At 39.0% G+C, this 5,091-nt stretch overlaps 1 long non-coding RNA gene across 1 annotated transcript in view; it reads right to left on the reverse strand.

Moving 5' to 3' along the window:
* Positions 1-5,091, reverse strand: part of LOC107183455 — a 119,749-nt gene that overhangs the window by 11,634 nt on the left and 103,024 nt on the right. Inside the window, exon 3 of the long non-coding RNA XR_001514244.1 lies at positions 1,722-1,821. This is a non-coding gene — a long non-coding RNA (uncharacterized LOC107183455). The remainder of the gene's footprint in view (positions 1-1,721; positions 1,822-5,091) is intronic.

Here is a 5,091-nt window from a genome sequence, read left to right on the forward strand (position 1 = left end):
TTTCCCCACCTCCTAGAAAGGAAAATTACTTCTTTCCCCACCATCCTAGAAAGGAAAATTACTTCAAACCATCTGTGGAACTACCTAGACACTTAGCCACTCCCCAGTTATGGAGATGAGGCCCACTTACAATTATCACGCAATGCTCAGGGCCCTATATACATGACTGCCCTCTTGGCTCTCAATCAGGGAGGTTACAGGTCTGAAGCACACCTGTAGTGCAGTTATTTATTGTGGAATTCCCCTGGCTCTATAGTTCTGAGCTCTGCTATGGATGGTGACTCAGAGGTATCTTCTCACCTGGGCCTCAGTCTGTATATGCCCCCATTAATACCAGTTATTCAACTTCCATTATGTGTGAAATTACCCTTCCAGGTAATAGTATGCTAAACCCACATCCAGGGGCAGGCTAATTCCCCCAGCTCTCATTGTCCCAGAAAACAATTAATGATGTTTTCCAGACGATAGATGGTTATCAAAATACATGTTAACTGCATTTTATTTGACATTAAAAAGCAAAGGGAGCACAGCATCACTTCAGAGGCATTCTTGGCAAAAATGCGTCACCTGAATCTGAGTGTAATTATGAAAAAACATTAGGCAAACAGAGGAATATTCTTCAAAGGTTCCTGCCTTACAGAAGTTGGAGGAAAAGACTTTTTTTTTTTGTCAAACAAAATAGATTAAGGGGTACAATTGTTATAGTAAGGAGTCTATCATTGGGAAAGCTGGTAAAAAGAAGACATAAATTTTAGAGTTAAATTTGCTCTGAAGTAATGGAGCAGTAGATGAAAGAATATTCCACTCAATAACAGGCAAAACTAATTGGTACTAATAAAGAAAATTTAATTTTTACACCTGTATATCACGTAGATACTTTGTAGTAGAGGCCAAGTCATGGAGTGTTTCACTAATGCTCTCACCACTTTTCAGTGGCCCCCAGGGGTGATTTCTAGTTTCTTACCTTCTGTGGAATTCCACTCCAAGTCTGGCTTTCCGTTGTTCATTTATCAACCCTCTGAAATCACAGCTCTTTTCTTACTCCAGTTACCATCCTAACTCTAAAAAACATCTGGAAAAGCAGGCCACAAACAGCAGCAGCTGTTATTGTTGGCAAAGAACAGCGATGGCAGCAGGTAGCAGCACGTGCCCAAAGGTGGCAGAGAGCTGAGTAAGGGCGGCCAGCAGCATTCCACTTAATATCCCAAACCAATTCTACATTCTAAGAATAACAATTCAAACAATAATTCTTATCCTTTTCATGAAAGCATTCCCAGCTTTTTATTAAAAAATATTTGATTTACTTACCAAGTACATGTTTGCTAAGCTGAAAGATGTGAGGTAAAATAGCTCTATCCACCCACCCAAGCCAGAAAAAATAAAATGCATCAAAATTGAGTCCTTGAAAACTAAGAATCCATTAAGCATCATAACATTAAAAAGTGATTCGCTAAACTTAGATTACCAAATAATTAACAGAAATATCATGTAGGTCTGTTAAAGAAACTTACCTATAACAGATACCGTGCAATCAATGTAGAATAGAAAGCTAATGCAAGAGAGAGCCCAGTAAAAAGACATGTATATTGAAAATGATCAATGGTTTCAACCAAGTAAACCATTACAAGTTCCACAAATAAAACTTTTATGAACACAGGTTCATTTTAAAGTTCTGTGGTCTTACCTTGCATGGCATCATGTATGCAGTTCCGTGGTCTTACCTTGGATGGTACGAGGGATGTGTGGAGTCTGAACTAATAGTTCAGGAGATTTCTTGTTAGTGGCTGTGGGTCCTGGAGTTCTGACATGACCTCCTTCCTACTATACAAGAAAATATAAATTACATTATTTTCACATTCAATATTTGGGTCCATTGCACCAAAACTAAACTAAAGCGTAAGTTAAATCTACCCCTGATTGTCAATCAGGGCTGGACACCCTTATTCACAACCAACCTCTAACTCTTAATGTTACATGAAATTCTCCCCAATGGGATGGGGAAGAACATCATCTCAGAATTTTCAACAGAAAATCAGGCTCAGCATGTTCAAGACCACAATTTAAAACAAACAAAACAAGACATGATGTATTTAAGCAGTACCCTCTATCAGATATTGCCCCACATTTCCATTGCAGGTAGGTTAGCCTAAGGATGTAACATACAGCTATCTTTCACCTGGTTTCATTTTCATCCTGGAGACTAGATACAATGGCCACTTTTCTTGCCTGGTCCTTCAACCCAGAGAGTAGATTACTGGCCTGCAATTCCTTCATGGCATCTGTCACAATATCACTGTCACTGCTGGGGGAAGGTAGTGGGGTAGGGACACTGGAACCAAGAACTGCCCAACTGAGTCCAGTCAACACATACAGAACAACAATTTAAATCTCTAAACTTTGGGTAGTTCATTACATGGCAATAGATATGTGTCACACGGCTGTCAGTGGTCCCACAATCTTCAACATGTGGGTGAAAGGGAAGTATTTCACTTGTAAGCCAAACAATCTGCAACCTCTTACTTTGTGAATATCCATCTCACACAGCAGTGTTTTCAGTGGAGCAACAGAAGTTCTCATGGCATTAACCCTATTTTAAGGCTTCCAAGTACTTGCTTTTGGAGAAACTGTCACAGTATGAATGAAATTTTTTAAAACATAGATCTTGCAGGGATTAGAATGTGCATTGTGCACAGGCATTACCTTAGCAACCTGAGTGGAAGACACAAACCTGAGGATGCAGTCCTAACCACTATTTTAATAATCAAGAAATTGCAAATCAGCACAAAGAGAGGTCACGACGAAGTAGAAAATTTGTTTTCTTATGAATTTCATCAGTAATCAATAAACTTTTTTTGCAATAGTTTACCAGCCAAGTTTAAACAAGATTTTAGAATTATTCACTCACTTTGAATCAAGGACTAATTTACAATCCTAAATACCTTGCTCCCGGACAGTCTGTTTATTTCCTGGTTTGGCTGACCTCTCAGCTAATATTTGTTAAGTTAATAAATATGTTAAATACTCTCTTAACATTAAAGCACTCAGCTAACAATGTGAGAATTAAATAAGACTACACATGTCAGTCCCTTTAACCTCCCTTACATGTGAGACCATTCAGGTGCTTTGCCCAGTTTGACTTGAGGATCAGTCAGAAGGAAAGGATCAGTAGAAAGAAGGAAAGGATCAGTAGAAAGAAAGGTGCTACTTAATGTCATTCAATAATAAGTATGAAAAAATAATAAGTATGAATAATGTATTTGTTTATATCTTGATACACAGGCTATTCAATCAGCCCAGCCGGCATGGCTCAGTAGTTGAGCATCAACCTGTGAACCAGGTCACTGTTCGATTCCCAGTCAAGGCACATACATGCCCAGGTTGTGGGCTCCATCCCCAGTGTGAGGCATACAGGAGGCAGCCAATCAATGATTCTCTCTCATCAGATGTTTCTGTCTCCCTCTCCCTTCCTCTCTGTTACTGATTTCAGAGACATAGTTTAACAGTGGACACACTGCATTGCACTCCCTATAAGACTGCACACACACCCAAACACATTTGTTTGATATTTTGTTATCTTGGAACTAAACAAATTCTGTTATTTTATGATTATGGATAAATAAGAAATCTGGCAACCAACATAAATTATTTATATTTACAAAAATACATGACATCTGACTATCTGGAGGGAAGCTCTAGTTTAGCTGTTGGGGGATTTATGGACATGCTTTAGGGAACTAAGGTGGAGCTAATCATGAAAATATTAATGAAATGAGCACATGCTTTGTCAGTCAAATGACATTGTGGCTCAAGACTTATAGTTTAATTATATCTAGCTGAAATTAGAGTTCAGTGACAAGACATTCTAGACTAAATTGACATCCTCAATCAATGTAAAGTAAAAGAGTTTTTAATCCACTCAGCCATTCTTCATATGTTAAGGTGAAATGTTTGGCTAAAGCAAGAAATAATTGTTTGCTGGAAGCAGAATCCATGCACACTGGCCAGTTGTGCAGTTTAGGGCCCATACAGTCAACTGTGGTGCTTTTGGGTGGAGTCATTTCAAAAGCGTAATAAGGTGTCATCTCAGCTGTGTAGCTGGCTAGAAATCAGAGTGGTTGACGAAAAAGAAGTTTCACAATAAATTAGTGTTGCATTGGCTGCTACTGCAGAGGCCCTCTTTGAGCCATTTTCCTTTAGGGGTTTCAAATATCTCTATCTCCACAGATGTTTGTGCTTTAACTATACATTTAACACATCTGTACATCCATCCAGCTGATATAATAACAATCCTAAATGCACATCCTATTAAATTTTGACTGTGTTCAAAAGAAACAATGGCCTGAAACAGAAATGGCAAGTTCAATGTGCCATGCACTTTTCACAAATGACCCACGAGGGCCTTATACTTTAATTAACCAGACATTCTTGATGAATCTTCTTATAATTCGCTCATTACTATGAGCAAGCAAAGCCATCACAAGGATACCACGCTCATTCTCTTCAGTAGTGTCACATTTATCTAGGTGTTAATAATCTGGACATTGCCTTCATTCACATTCACGTCTACTTGACCACAACCTATCATCTATCTACCTCTCCCTCCACCACTGAGTGAAAGCTTTGTGAAGTTGGTAACCTAGACCAGAGGCTATCAACACTTGTTGCAACTGATAAGTGAATGATGGACATTACCTAAGCCAAGAGGTCACTAATGTGAGACCTCACCTCAGAGCTGATCCACATGAAGGAGGAGAATATGACAGAAAGAATTAAGGACACTTTTGTAATACTATAATCAATAAAGAAATTTTTTTAAAGAAGAATTTTGAGTGGTGGCAGAGGCACCTGGCTAAGTGTCAGGGGTTGCAAGACTGAATTCCTGGATCTGAATGATTTCCATAGGGGTGACGGTCAATTGGAGTTCTTGGCAGGAGGGTGTGCAGGGTGGGAGGTGGTGGCAGTTTCATCTGGCATGGCTTCCAGGTACATTGCCCAAAACTGCTAATGTGTCTTTAGAATGAGTTCTGAGCCTGGTTCTTCAGTTAACAGTATTCTTGCTTATGGAAAAAAGAGAAAATATGGCCACTCTTT

This window comes from Myotis davidii, unplaced genomic scaffold, assembly GCF_000327345.1.
Source record: "Myotis davidii unplaced genomic scaffold, ASM32734v1 scaffold436, whole genome shotgun sequence".
NCBI classification, from domain to species: domain Eukaryota; kingdom Metazoa; phylum Chordata; class Mammalia; order Chiroptera; family Vespertilionidae; genus Myotis; species Myotis davidii.